Source organism: Mchenga conophoros, linkage group LG20, assembly GCF_057382185.1.
Source record: "Mchenga conophoros isolate Kocher_MC1m ecotype Shallow Benthic linkage group LG20, M_conophoros_male_GT1.1, whole genome shotgun sequence".
Lineage (NCBI taxonomy): Eukaryota > Metazoa > Chordata > Actinopteri > Cichliformes > Cichlidae > Mchenga > Mchenga conophoros.
This window is the reverse complement of record NC_140545.1, coordinates 31,028,667-31,043,983: the sequence shown is the minus strand read 5'-3', so window position 1 is coordinate 31,043,983 and position 15,317 is coordinate 31,028,667. Positions and strand designations below refer to the sequence as shown.

The 15,317-nt window shown below is 41.6% G+C and overlaps 1 protein-coding gene across 4 annotated transcripts in view; it reads left to right on the top strand.

Moving 5' to 3' along the window:
- plekhg5b (pleckstrin homology domain containing, family G (with RhoGef domain) member 5b) overlaps positions 1-15,317 on the top strand; it is a 79,624-nt gene that overhangs the window by 36,800 nt on the left and 27,507 nt on the right. Inside the window, exon 1 of one of the 4 annotated variants that reach the window (XM_085258690.1) lies at positions 5,251-5,441. The exons of 2 other annotated variants lie outside the window; for them this stretch is intronic. The gene's annotated coding sequence lies outside the window, so the exon portion shown is untranslated. Of the gene's footprint in view, positions 1-5,250; positions 5,442-6,150; positions 6,267-15,317 lie in introns of those variants that run through there. One more of the 4 variants, XM_085258691.1, reaches the window with a different exon arrangement.

Below are 15,317 nucleotides of genomic sequence, written 5' to 3'. Positions count from 1 at the left end.
ACAGGGACACCCTGGACAGGTTGCCAGTGTAACACAATGCTAACCCAGAGAAAGGCATTAATCTAACCCCATCCAGAGGACCCACGTAGATATGATAGTATTTGCAGATTCAGTTTTAAGGAACTTGAACTTAGGAATATAAGTATTTATTGCATATACTCTCTATATAACTGTAAAAAAAAATGGAAACATCTGACAGTTCAAACCAGAGATTTGGTGTGCTATCCAGTAAAGTCTCAGTTATAAGAACAGTCTGGATTAAACTGTCTGGCCCTCTCTTGCATTAAAACGTTTTGTTTTGATTCACTGTTAATCATCTCTTTGTTAGGATCCTGTTTGTTATATGATTGACCAGTCTGCTTGAAGACATTAAAACCAACACAACAATAAGGAAAAAGTGTGGAAAGCTTTAGTGAAATAATAACTTTAATTCGCAATTGGCTTTTTGATGTGAGCACTATTACTTTAAGTAGTCTTGGAAATGATTTTGCTACCTTGAGAAAGACTGAAATCATAATCTTTGTTGCTTCAGTGTAATCTTTTGTGTTACGTTGCACACCACGCTTATCCTGTTAAACACAATAATATCTTCTGTGTTTTGGGTTATTACTCAAAAGTGATATTCCCACAATTATGTGGACATTTTTCTTCAATGGCGTAACACTGTTGCGTGGATCCCTGCCACGGTGCAAGCCACAACAGCTCCGTCTTCTTCAAACAGACACGCAGCCTACATCTAAAAGGCAATCAGCAGCTCTTTTGCCTGTGTCTACTTTTCCAGCTCTGTGAAACGTTTCGTTCCAGAGAAAGACTCTGATGCTGTCTTTATCGTCAGACCCTTGTCACCTACCACTATTGAAGATTGGCAGTGAAATATCAGGTATGACTGTAGCTAATTCCAGAGAAATGGAAGACCACAGTCACAACTGTTGCATTGTCTTCTTTACTTGGAATTTGTAAAGTAGTTTGGATTTTGTTTTTTACACTTTAACTGGAACTTTTACTTGTTTTGACAAGAAGTAATGAAAGTGCGATTTGTGCAATTTTTGAACACGCCCACTAGTGCATCACTGTTTGTAAACATGCTGTTTTTTAGTAATCTGTCTCTTATACTTCATTCATGATGTCAGCTTTCCAAATAAATGGCAAATCATGTTTGGTTTGTGTCAGTCTGTGTTCCTACCCTCACCTTTGGTCACTAGCTCAGGGTAGTGGCTGGAAGAATGAGATGTCAAGTGTGAAAGTCCACGGTGTGATTGTTTTGGAGAGTAGACTAGAGTCCTCCACATCAGAAGAAGTCAGTTGAGATGGTTTGGCTATGTATTTTGGGGGTCTCTGGTGACTCCTGGATCAGTTGTTTCAAGCGTGTCCTATTGGGTATGAGTCACCCTGGGGAGATCCAGAACATGCTCACGAGACGCAGAATACGCTAGAGAGTCTCTTTCAACTGGCTTGGGAACATGACCTGGACCAGTGGTAGTAATTGGATGGATGAATGACTGGATGACCAAAGGAGTGTCTCTACCAAATGGCTATATGAACAGATATAGCCATTTGGCTAGCCATCACAGCTATATGAACTACCTGATTTTGTACAATTCCTTTTGTGTCTTTAATAAAGACCTGAACATTTTTATCCTCATACTATGATGGCTTGTAACAAAAAATATTCAAACTACGTAGATGTCTTTTAAATTTTGCATTTTTTTTTTTTTTTTTTACTATTTTAAGCCCTCATTACTTCATAAGTATAGGAGATATCCACATGAAGTTCAAAACATGTTCAAGATCTGTTAAAAATTGCAACTGGATACCTTTTACATCCACCCCATGTGTCACAGTCTAAAGCAAAAAGGTTCTTTATTTGCAAATCTGAGCAGCAATATCAGATGCAATAGGATATGTCAGAAACAATAATTATCATCTTGGATATTTGATCCACTTTCTGGTAATTCAATGGAGAAAACATCAAAGTGTGTTTGGGGTAAATGTTTAAGGATCATATCACCATGCGGGAAAGGTGGTGGATCAAAACAAGTTGTGGCATATTGAAAGGCCACATTTTTCCTATATTTTGTTATCAGAGTATTCATCTAGCTTTTGTATCAAAATAACCTTCTAATATAGTCTGTAAAATATAAAGACGTAACATGGAGAAGAACACATTTCAAAAAAATATCACACTGATTAAATAACTTTAGCTCCTGAGGTCCATTCACTTTGAGCACAAAGGAGAAGATGGGTTGTAAAGAATCAGCTGATTCTTAATTTTTCACACAGACTCAAAGTATGGATGCGATGACGGTGAAATGTGGAAAAAAGCAAAAGCCCGTCGACGTGGCTCGGTGGAAAGAAAATCAGCGTGATGGACATTCCGCAAAAACAAACAAGATGGACAATGACTTGTGTGCCTCTGTCCATACATTGTCTCCACAGGAAGTGCAAACACTAGTTGGTGTGTGTAGGGGGATTAGGGACAGCAGTTCAATCCCATCCAAGAGGTTCCCAGTCAGGAAACACCATCGCAGTGGACTGGGGAATAACAGGAAGAGGGTACCTACCCGACTGACGCTCCTATGGAAACGGTTGACCAATGTAGCCTAGCTTCAAAGCGTTAGGAAAAAGCCTAGAATGTAGAGATGGGATGGGAAAACAACCCCCACACCTCCCTTGCATGCGATGAGTCTTCTCAAGGCAAATCCTGCTAATTATTGGTTGTGAGTGTTTTGAGAATGTAAACAACCGCTGCTTAATGAAATGCTTTGAGAGTGGCAGTCAGCACAGCTTAGTTAGAGAGGCGATAATAAGCTTCGAAAAATCTCTAATTTAATGTGTGTTATTATGGCTGTGGAAGCATGTAATGCTTGCTCTCAATTGAAGCCAGACACGAAACTGGAACTTCCAGCAGCATCATGAGTGAATTATTGGTCTTTTAATCTTTTTCCTTACGTGTCTTTTTTTTTTTTTTCTTCTTGCTGACTTGCTTTTCTTTGTTAGCTTAATGCTCACATTTCCCTTCCTTTTGTCCTCTTTATTTAGCAACTGCCTTGAAGATTTAAAGAAATAAAATCGGGGCTTACAGTTATTGAAGGGTTAATGCTACGGGTAGGCATCAAGGGAAGGCCACTCAAGTCCGCTCCCTCTACAATGGCACTGCCACTGGGGGGCTAATCCTTCTGGGTAATTGCATCTCTGCTATCCACTCTTAAATATAGCCTCCCCCTGATTAACGCTGACAGCGGGGGGTGGTGGAGATGATAAAGATTCAACAGGTCGCCTTGTTTTGAAGTTGTGAGAGAAGAAGAGGTGGAGTTTGTGTATTGTGACCTACCCACTTGACCACTCGATCCTCACCAAAGTCTACCCTTGCCTCTCTTGTGCCCCCCCACCTGAGCCTCAGGGGTCTTGAAATTTTTTTTGCGAGCAGGCTAATTGTGGGGGATTTAAACATGGCTCATCTCAGATTAACCTGAATGACAACAGAACGGAGAGTAGTGGGCTGAGTGTTTGTGGTCAGCGCAACAGACTGTAACAGGAAATTTAGGCTGTAAATCTCACATGCTGTTACACTACAAGCCCACACAAGGCTTCACCCTCCTACACATACCGCACCAAACTAGGGCTACAAGTAATGACTGTTCATTGCACACTATTAATAATTTGTTTGGTCACTAAATGTCAGCAGTCCAAACCTTTAAAAAAAAAAAAAAAAATGAACCAGGGACTTTTTTCCTCCTAAGAGGCCAAAGAGAGGACTTATTGATTTGAAACAAAAAACAAAAAACTGGCACAAAAAAAGTAGCACATCACAGCTGTTAATCCACAGATTCCATCCATTTATTTTCTTAACTGTTTGTCAAGTTTAGCTGTACCCCAGCTGAAACAGGGTGACACGCTGCCAGTCTAACACAGAGTGAAAGACAGCCAATTTAGAATAACCAATTAACTTAAGCCCACTAACTAACCTGACTTTGGACTTTGGGAGGAAGTTAAAGTATCTGGAGAAAACCCACAAAGATCCACACAGAAAGCCTCAGCTAGCCAGTGGATTTGAACCCAGGGTTTCTTGTGAGACAGTACTAAACACTGCACCAGTGCGCCACCTATTAATCTGCAGATTACCTTTAATTAATTAATCAGTTAAGAAGGAAAGGCTCCACAGTGAAGTGGTTTAAACAAGCCAAAGATCCCTGGTTTGATTCCAGGCAGACCCAAATCCCTTTGGGGTTGTGTCAGGAAGGGCATGAGACGTAAAAATCTGCCAAACCAAACATGCTACCTGCTGTGGCCGTCCTTTGTGAAAAGGGAGCTGCCAAAAATAGTTAATTAGTTTGGACACAAGTCATGTTTTAACAGGCCAGAATTCATGCTGTGAGATAAAAACAAGCAGAAATTCCTAAACCGTTTCTCAAATATTTGTCACTTTTCCTCTAAAGCGACTGACTAGCAAAATTACTGTAAACAGTTGACTGCTGCAGACTTTGTTTTAAATGCGTCTTCAGACTTGAGTTGAGTGAAACCGGCTGATGTCACTGTGACGTAATCCGGGTTATTTTTTTCACACAGATGTTTCTCGGGAGTAACAGGATACCTTGTACATGTGGTTCACCAGTCTGAGCACTCACAGGAGCCATCTAGTGATCTCATGGCTTTGACATATAAACATAGGGGATCGTCCCTTTTAAAAACTTCTCAACTTTAAAACATGACAAAAAGAATTGGGAAAATGTGTGATACCTGAATATCTTTGTTTTGTTTTTGATTTCCTGTCTCCTTCATCATTATCTGTTTTTTGTTTTTTTCCCCCTAAAACTGATCCAGACTGAGCAACAGGGAGCCGTGAACGTAGGTTTAAAAGTGTGCCGATGGCAATGTTGACAGATTTACTTCCTTTTCCTCCCCCTGGTCAGCACTTTGGAAAGAAACCAAACTCAACTCCCTCATTTGACCTCCTGCTCCGGTGGGGTCAAAGTTCAAATTAAGTTCTAAAACAAGCTGTGGAGCTGAGCTTAGGCACGAAGACACAGCTATTCTGTAATTTGCCCGTTTAGTTCGATGGTGAAACCTCAGCTTGTCTGATGGAAAATCAATCCGTTTCTCAGGGGGAAAAAGACGAGTTTAAGTGCGAGTTTGCATGAGTCAGCCTGGATGTGTGTGAGCTTGTTGGGTGAGAATGAGTAGATGGGGTGGGGTTGATTATTTCTGTCTGTGTGTCTGCTGTAGTAAAGCGAGTGAGGCTCTCGGCTTTGTCACACTCCAGCCGTGTGTCATATTAACAGCGTCACCCTGAAACTCTGAATTATTTCAGGAACTAGAAAAACTTAAGTTATACAGCAAGTTCAGTTCACTTTGGGACTAAAACTTTCACTACCTGCTGCCTATCGGACGTTGGAGATATCGATCTGTTACCTTTGTTGAGACGTGGAGTTTTTCTATGGCAGGTAAAGATAACGTAGATTGTTTTTCTTAGATTTTGCGGTGATGGTGCTTTTAAGTTTTCCTTTTTGTTAGATAAGTTTGTGAAATACTCATCCCAGAACAGCTGGGAGAAATGCGCCGCTTTAGCAGTTGAATTCACGTGGGGCTTTATCTGGACATTATCGCTGTCACTGGCTGATTTTTAATTAATGGTTTATTTTGTCTAGTCAAAATAAACTCGATGTGTTGAATTCATTATATGGGAATAAGCAAAGTTATCTCGTTTGAGTAGTTTTTGGACTTCTTTGCTTGACAAATGAATGATATGAGGAATTAATGACTTCAAAGTGGGCAGACCTTCAGTTACAGTTTTCGTTCTGGGCAGTACTTGTCTTATTTCTGCCTGTAGGTATCATCTACATCTGTGCAGACCAGCACTTTAAGTCAGTTTTTCCTCGTATGTCTGCATATTTCACATCTGCTTCTTATATCAACAGACCAGTATACACCCTGGCACCCACCGCTGTTCTCTCCTTTCCATATTCTTTATACCAAACTGGAAGTGGTTTCCAAATAATCAATTTCCAAGTCTTATTCGGAACATCTTGCATCCAAATCAACATTCATTGAAAGTTCTCATTTCACTTGGAATAGCCAATCCCCCCCCCCCCTCCTCCTCTCACTTCCTCCTTTTTTGGTCTTGCTCACCGCCCTCCTGTCTATCCCGCTCTCTTCTACTGCCCTGAAGCTATGGATCGGAAGGCTGGTTACGTCACAGTCAGCCAGCATTGACTGAGACAGCAGTCAGTACACTTGACTTTGTCCAAGCAGAGAGAGAGCAGCTGCTGGTGAGTGGTGTTTTTCTCTCATGAAGTTGTATTGATGGTCTTGAATGGTGAATGGTGTCGAGCCTGTCATTTAGTTCTTCAGCTCTGAGAGGATTTATTGGTGTTCTTCTTCTCATGAGGCATGCGTTTTATTTGATTGTGTTTTTTGTTTTTTCCTCATTGACAGCATAGTGATAGTAGCATGTGTCATCTGGGTTTCCTGTAAATATTTGACCAAGTAGCAGAAGTTAGGGTCAGCTGCGTTTCCGCTGAAGACAGTCAGATAATTTGATTTCAGCCAGTTTAGCTCACTTTAATGTTCTTTTAAACTCATACAGCCTGTAAGGGAGATGAAAAAAGTAGTGCTGGCATTCTTGTTTTCTTGGTGGGGGGGGGCGCTTTAGTAAAATGAGCTGTGAAAAAATGAGGAGGTAATATTTTTCTTGGGCAAACTTCATTGCATGTTGAAACATAACTTTCTCTGGAATGCGTTGTCTGTTTTACCCCCAAAAAAGAGTTGCTGTATTTCCTGTGAGCATGTTTGTTCCTGAGTCTGTTACTTTCAGTGGCAAACTCGGAGAGCCGTGTGCTGACAGATGAAGCTTTGGATCTCATTCCGCCTTTAGATGGTTTGTCTGGTGCTCTGCTGTACGTGATATGGGGAAATGATAAAGGAAAGCGTGTTGATGCATCCCCAAGTCAGTCATTCACAGAATAGTTAATGAATATATGGAAACGGCACCCAATATAATTTGTATATATTCTAATCTGTTACCATAAGAGGAAGTAGAAATACATTTTTCTTGGGTCTTTAAAAAAATGTTTTCCATGTAGTGGCAATATAAATGATGTTCATGTGTTAGTAATACAGAATAAGCTCATTTATTCTAAATGTCTATATGTAATCTGGGAAAATCCAGTCCTTGTTCATCATGTGTCACTTTGCAGAGGAGGATGACATTAAGAAATACTGTATACAGTTACTGGTATCTCCAGTCTGCAGTGAGAATCTAAATGACCCTGATAAAAAGATTGCGAAATGTCTACTTTTGGCGTAATTCAGCTTAATTTAGACTTTATTTATCAATCTAACTGGCGATCTGACACAAGAGCATTGACAAAACAAAGTTTGTGGTGAAAGTGGAGGGGGGGGCACGTCAGCGAGATGATCATACAAGCTTATTTTGAAGAGAAAACACGTTAAAGTGATTACCCAAACTCTCTGGTGTAAACACCCACTACAGTTTACAGACAGACTTCCTGCTTCATCCGAGATCTGCTGTACTTGCCATAGCTGAGCAAACATTTCATATTCCTGCAGTTGATTGTTGTGCCTGCACTCCTAGTTTTATCTCAAACGTAAGATAAACTGAATAAACTGTTTACTTTATTGTTAATGGAGCTCTTACGAGAACAATGTTCGATATCGCAAGGTGAACCATTTGGTTTAAAGGTGGAGTTTGCATGTTTTTTCCAAGCACTCGTCCCAGTGTCCAAAGACATGCTTGGTAAATAAACTGGTGATTCTAAATTGATCATAGGTGTGATTGTGTCTCTCTGTGTTGACCCTGCAGTACACTGGGTTTACCCCACTTTTTGCTCAAGCACCGCATTTTTCCTTTTCATTGCATTCTAGATGATTTTTGCCATTGCTGTCTTATGTCCAGTTCTTATTCTGAGAATCTTGCCATGTTTGTTTTACTTTTATTCCGCCGCCCAAGCAACTGCAGTGTCGTAACCGTGACGTCCACTCCAAATTGGTCTATATCGCCCCGAAGACAGAGTGCTATACACAAACAGCGGGAGTTAACATTTCTTTATTTTCTTAGAAATCTTTGACGTAACAAAGATCTGCAAAAGATTTTCCAATGGCAGTGTGAATGTCAGAGGCGTACATAAGTGTCTCATTTTAAAGAGTGCCAAATAAACTCCTATTTAGAAGATGTCGGCAGGGTATTTCCTTAGTATGTCAGGAAGGAGTTGGCATATCATGTCACATTGATCCTTTTTATTTTCCCTCACTGGATAGTAATTTGCTTTTGCTTTCACTTTCACTGGTTGGTTAGATTTAGGAACTAAATACTGTGTTTCATAATATCAGTACTTTGGGCCAGCTTAAATGTGCTGCCAAGGGTTCCTTTTATGAGTGTCTGCATGCTAGTTAGGGCTGAGATCCTTCCCACTTCTGCTATGAAACCAGTGCCTCATTGCATAGATCCTAGCATGAGTTTGACAAAATGGCAGTATCAGATGCTCTGGGAATGAGAACAGGCTAATTCGTTATTGCTCCTACAGGGACTTTCGGCTGATGAGAACTTTTACTTCTTCCCAGAAACATGCAGCTATAGATGTCTTCTGCTATTTATAGTATTTTACAACATCTAAAAAAAAAGAAAAGAAGAAAAGGCCCTTTTTTTCCATCACCATTTTAGAAATCGCATAACCTTTCTATAAAATGTGTCATTGTTCTCAAAAGGATTGCAAACAGAATTTCTGAACATCCATCCAAAGATCCTAAAGTGACCTTCAACTTTTCTGCTGTGGATGAAAACCCTTGCCAGGTGTCTGGTTTTTAAAAGTGCCTAAAAATGTTGGCATGGAGAAGCTAAGTCCTTACATCCGATAAAATTTCAGTTAACTGAATTAAAAATGATTCAGCTGATTTGCTGGCAGTTACTAGTTTTAAGTAGTAAAACTGCAAACACAGTAAAAGTATAAATGATCACTTCTTACCTGTCCACTGGTTAAATCGGCAGTATGTCATGTAGGGGTCATTAGGCTGTATATCTTTGCTTTTATTGTTTTATTTCCACTTGCCTTTGAATGACATCATCCCTTGTTAACTGCTTCTCCTGCTTGCACTTGATCTTTGTTTAATGAATGAGTACCATCACCAGAATTTACCACTGTCGGCCTTTTTATGAGTATACATAAGTTTGGTGAACACACGGTTTCGCTCTTGCTCTCTCTTTCTCACACACACACACACACACTTGGGCTCTCTCTTGGAAAGATGTAACACAACAAGTGCCTCTGTTTGAGTAAATCCATATGTGTGCAAGGCGTCAGCACTGTACTGTACCACGGTGAGGGAGAGTCTCTTAATGAGGAACAGGCGTGCAGACAGGCAGACAGTCGTGTTGCATAAGGGCCGCAGTAAAAAACGGGGGCCTGGCTATCCTCCTCCGCCCCCTTTGCTTAGCCAGAGGACAGATGGCAGCAGAAGAAAGCGAGCCAAGGAGCAGCAGCAGCGGCGGCGGGGCTCTCCAATGGCACTCCTCAACAGATGCATTGTTTATTTATTGAAAAATAAATCAGACGTGGGCCTGGCCTGCCCAGGCTACCTCTTTGATCTCCTGCAGCCTTACTCTGTGCTGTTTTCAATCCCACCTACCGGGCCACAGCTAATGGCAACTCTGTAATGTTTAGGAAAGTAGGCCCACTCCAGCATACACAGGGAGGCCCTATGGGGCTGCGTGCTTTAGTCCCGAGAGGACAATGAAAGGGGGCTCTTAAGACAAAGGTACTTTGCTTGATAAAAAGATCCACCTCTGCCTCAGTCTCTGGTGCAGATGACAATGGCTGAAATGCTCCAGTTGAGTTTTAGAGGCACGACTTCACAAACCAATAGGTGACCTCCCCAATAGGTGATCTCACAGATTCCCTTTCCAGGCTCACAAACCCTACGGGAGGGATGGAGCACTATTTTTCCTCATTTGATGTTTTGATAATAGTGAAACTATTATAAACCAGTGCTCCCAAATCTCCCATAGGTGTTCAGTCGACTTATTCACACCATCTTGCTCTGTAGATGGGAGCAGGATAAAATGATCCTTTAGAAAAACTTTTTAATTTGCAGTGACCCGTTCCACAAAGGGGGCAAGTCTGTTATCTTTGATTAACCAGTGGATCCCCTCATAGTAGCAGCAGAGGATTCAGATTATGTAATAACTGCTTGTTTGAAGTACAGCAGCTCCATGTACTTCATTTCCCAGAGAAAGTACACTTGTGTTTGTGTAATGTCTTGTATTTATGCAGACAGGTCAAACATTAGTACATAAGTGTATTTGACTATAAAAAATCAGACAGTGGTTATCTGCCTTTAAGCCTTAGACTATGAACCACGGGTGATGTGTTCTTGTGTCTGAGTTACCTTTAATTAGTTTGATGTTTTAGACTGTGTGAGTTCATCTGACCAAAGTCTGTCTGGATGTTTAACTGACTTAAATGCAGTCGCAGTATTCGAACAAGACTGTGCATGACTATTGCTGGTCTGGTGCTGCTAACCAATCATTTGTGTGCGTAGGTGTGCTTATTGAGATGCACTCGAGCATTTTTCCTTCCGTGTTTTTGTAAAAGGGGGGGCAGGAGTGTGAGGGTGTTCACAGCTGGAAGAAGGTGAGAGGTTGACTTGTAGCAGGATTATCCAGACCAGCTCCATAACTGATGAGCAGCGGTGTTGAGGCTAAAATAACTGACTGCGGAGGAGAATCTCGACCAGCTGCCAAATCAGTCAATGCGTGCATGTCAAGACAGGACCTTAACACAGCTTCTTCTGTGGGAGTGGAACGATGGTAAGCATCAAAGTTGGCGAGTGTAATTAAACACACTGCACATAGATGTCACCTGCAATCTCAACAAACACTGGAGTGCAGTGAGCTCCTTCACTGTCTGACAGAAGCTTGACCTCGAACTATACATTCAACTTAAACAAACAGTGTTATGCATTATACTCAATATGAAGCATACAGTGTTTTGTGTTGATTCAGGCTACCTTTGATTCCATGTTCTCTATAGTGTGTGTGTGTGTGTGTGTGTGTGTGTGTGTGTGTGTGGTGGTGGACAGGCTGGGGTGGGGGGTGGTTGATGACAACCACTTTGAACAATGATAGGGAGTTGAGTTTGTTCTATGGGTGTGGGCACCACTGTTACATACAGCCATGTCTGTCGGTGCAGTAGAAGAGTGTTGTGTAGGAATAGGCAATGAAAAAATATGTTTTATTCCTTTTGGAGCTATGTTTTTCTCTCAGATGCAGAACGTTTACATGTATTACATAAACCCATCTGTCCATATCCACCCTGGAATATACACACACTCTAAAAGTAAAACAACATTTATTAAAGGGGACTTATTATTATATCCTTTTTATATTCCCAGCTCAGTCGATTTATTCTTAAACACATTAAGATACTGCCCCTCTCAGTTCATCCACTGACTGAAACAAGCCATTTAAGTTGTATTTCCACATAAAGCCACTGCAGCTGGGACATCAATGACAAGAGGGAAAAGAAAGGATGAAACAAAAAAAAATAAAACCTAAAACTGTATTTAATGATTTCTAAAAGTTGTGTGGTGTGAACTTTTTTCTGTCATCTGATGTGTGGCATGCCAGAAAAACTGCTGCTTTCAGTCAGCTTTATTTTGATTGGCTGCGCCTCATCAACAGATGGTTTGAATAGCAGGTGGGACGAGGATTTCTGCCCATAGCCGGAGCTGTGTGTGTGTGAGATAAGCATGTTAGAAATATCCCTTCTCTTTGACGGAGCCAAGAGTGGGGAAAAAAACTGCCTGAAAACAAATGTTTGTGGCCATTTTTAATATGAGCATCCGCCACTGTAAAAGCATATCCATCCATCCATTCACTTCTGCTTATCCTTTTCAGGGTTGTGGTGGGTGCTGGAGCCTATCCCAGCTGTTTTAGGGCGAGAGGCAGGGTACACCCTGGACAGGTCTCCAGTCTGTCGCAGGGCTAACACGTAGACCCAAGGCTAACACATGTGTTAGCCCTGTAAAAGCATATATGACAAAAAATAAAAGCATAACGGGTCTCCTTTTTATTTCTTCTTCTGGGTGTCTACCAAATGTCTTCTTGAAGCTGTTACCGGTGCTCCTGCTTTCAATTGAAAAATATCAGAAAACACAACTTCCTATTATTTGTAACAAATTCCTATTATGTTACAAAAATGTTTCGCTTTTGCCTCGGGGTTAATGCACTCCTTCTGAACTTGTGTCTGTACTGGGTCTAGCCTGTTTGAGGCTGCCTCAAGGAATGCTTGAAGACAGTCATGCATGGTTCCCCTGGTGAAGCTCGCCTGTGCGCTGCTCTTTAAGTTACCAAGACGTATGCATCCGAAACCAGCCGATGAGACATTTTAAACAGGATTCCCTTGTAAGAATAAAACGCATTGTGTGAGAACAATTCTGACAAAGCACAAAGCCCAACTTGCTGGCTCAACGCTTTTGAAGTGTGGTGTCAACTCTGACAGGCGACAATAAGGGTGGGATTAAATCTGTACTTTCAGCGACTTAAATCAGTACTTGTGATTTTACAAGCGCCGGGACACCGCACATGAAGAAGAACTGACTGATTTGGCAAACGTACAGGACATTTGGTTATAGCAGCGCACGTGTCCTCTCTGAGCTCTTTCGATTCAAACCATCCGGGGCTGTCTACTGTGCAGTGGATGAAACATTCCTGAACAGGGTTACACTGGGCCAGGGTCTGTGATTAAAAACAAAAATCACTCTAGCACCACTGATAATCACTGATTTGTGTGTTTTTGTAGATGAATCGGATAGACTGGTGTAGTCTTCTATCAAGTTTTAAGCTTATCAACCTAATAAGTAACTCTTCTTTTTTTGTATTTATAATGTAAGATTGGTTTAGTTTTCAGCATTTCTGAATAGCTGATAAATTCCCATCAAACTCTACCTCCTAATGACACTTACAGAACAAAACTAGGATTAGTCTTTTTCCCCCTCTTCTTTCAGACCACACAGAGAGGAACCATATCTCGTTGCTCTTCTTCAACTTTAACGTGATGCAAGCGCACACAGTGATGCGTGCTATTACATAAGCGCTAGGTGTTCTCTGGCAGGACAAGCTGTTCCGGAGGAAGGCTGAGTAAGGTTTGAGGGGGAACTGAAGTCAGGTTGCAGACAGGCAGGAGTGTAGCTTTGGCTTTTTGCATTACTGAGCAGATTGTCTTTAAAGCAGCCCTGTGATGGATGGGCCTCGTATCACACCCACTCAGATCTGTAATCTGGGTCTGCTGCCTTTCTCTCTGTGTGGGGAATTATATGATGCACTAAGCGTTATTACCAGCTTGTGAGGATGTGGCAAGCTGTCCGCACTTATATAAAATTGTCCTCAGGATACCAAAATTATTGGTGGTGGTGGTGGTGAGGAGCTCGCAGCCAAATTAAACTGCCTGGCTGATGTGGCTCCAAACCCACAAGTTTCATCTTTTAATTATAAATCATGTTTAAGAAATTTGAATTTAAACTTAAGATAACCATTCCCCACTGTAATGTCATTAAGGTCACTGTGTGAAGTAGCCTAATGTTCTGTAAAGCAATTTTTCTTTAATAAAATAATCCTCAGCTGTCATGTATGTGTGTGGATATAGCCTCACTGTGTGTCCCTGCATGGACGACTGTGTTGAGGTAATCCTGATTCACCTCAGGAGACTCGAGTCATCTTCTTTCAAACAAAAACAGCTTTATTACAGCTGAACAACTGCTGTGCGGCTCATCGATGACACAATTTTTGAGCAGGCATGCCTGTATTTGTGCGTTCAATTATGCATGTGGGGAGAATTGGCAAGCTGCAGGATGTGTGAAAGCAAGGATGCATAAGCGCGTGCCACGTGGCATCGGATCTGGTAAGCCAAGTCAAGGGGCCGCTGCTGGGGCCTGTGTGTGTATTCTCAGCTGTTGGGTAAGGGGCGAAGCTGGGGCTGTGTGTGTTTGTGTTTTCAGCGTTTTCATCTGCAGTCATGCCGCCCCAAACTACCCCACTAATCCGGGCAGATCTGAGAGCAGGCACGCAGGGGACTCACGCGACGCACTCATATGACACATGTTGTCTCGCACGCACTCACTCATACGTTCACCGTCCGAGGCATGCGCGGCTTCCTGTCAGCTGTCTCACACCGCCACCTCCAACTTCATTTGTACCCTCCTCCACCTTTTTCCATTTTGATCCGTATCCAGAAATGCTTCGTAAAAGTCAGGCTGTACCTGAATAACTGTCCGATAGGAATGTTCAGTATTGCAAAAATCTACATAGCTCTGATAGCTAAATCTATCTTGTGATGACTGTGAGATTACAGGCTTTTCTAGGTGTATTTGACTTTTTAAACAGTTGGTTCTTTTTGGTTCACCAGGAGAGGCATTAGTTCATCCTATGATGGACCATTTATCTTGGCTAAAGCATCCGATTTTTTTTTTTCCAGCTGCTTTAGTTCCTGCAGGAATGTGAACGCCCTGACTTGATAGCGTGGAGGGCCTACCTATCTTATTGTCTAAATATGGCTTCTGATTTGCTTGTATTTCTCTGGTGTGGTTCTCTTTGCGTCTCCACACTTCATGGAGAACTTAGCATCTCTGTGTGATGAGATATTTGACGCTGCTGTTCAAAAATGCGCACGTGTATGTGCACTGACATTCACTTCAGAGAAGCATAAGCATGTGATGTTTTAACAACTTTCTATCACTTATTTCTAGCTGTTGAGTGGTGAGGTGAGGTCAGTGAGTCAGATGTGAGACACAGCAGTTATCTGTACCTGCAAGTTACAGAACGTCATCGACTGTGGTTATTGAGAAATGTTCTAACCCAGATTCTGGCTGTTCTTTTAGTCCTCCTTTACCTCAGTCACCACAAAGTGAGCAATGCTTGCTGATACGGCTATTTGCTAACTAGGTCGGTCCATTTACACGATGTTTATCACTGAATAGTGCTCATGTGATGACTTTTAATATGAATATCAGCACCCATGTCTGCGTTTTTAGATCTGAAATCTTTTATTCATGGGTATGACCATCATTTCTGTCTGTAACTTTAGCAACACACCTGCTTGACTATCTGCAATATGACAACCCAAACTATAAAAATCAAGTTGTAATTAACTGGAATTGCTGTTTAATCTCATGTCTGTTCACTACAGTACAAAAGGCCATTCTCTCATTAACTTCACTGCTCTTTTTCTCGCTGTAGTCTCTATTTAAATCTTCTCTGGTTGAAGCTGTGTCTGGGTACAGTGACCATGAGTGCATCGGAGGAAGGGAGG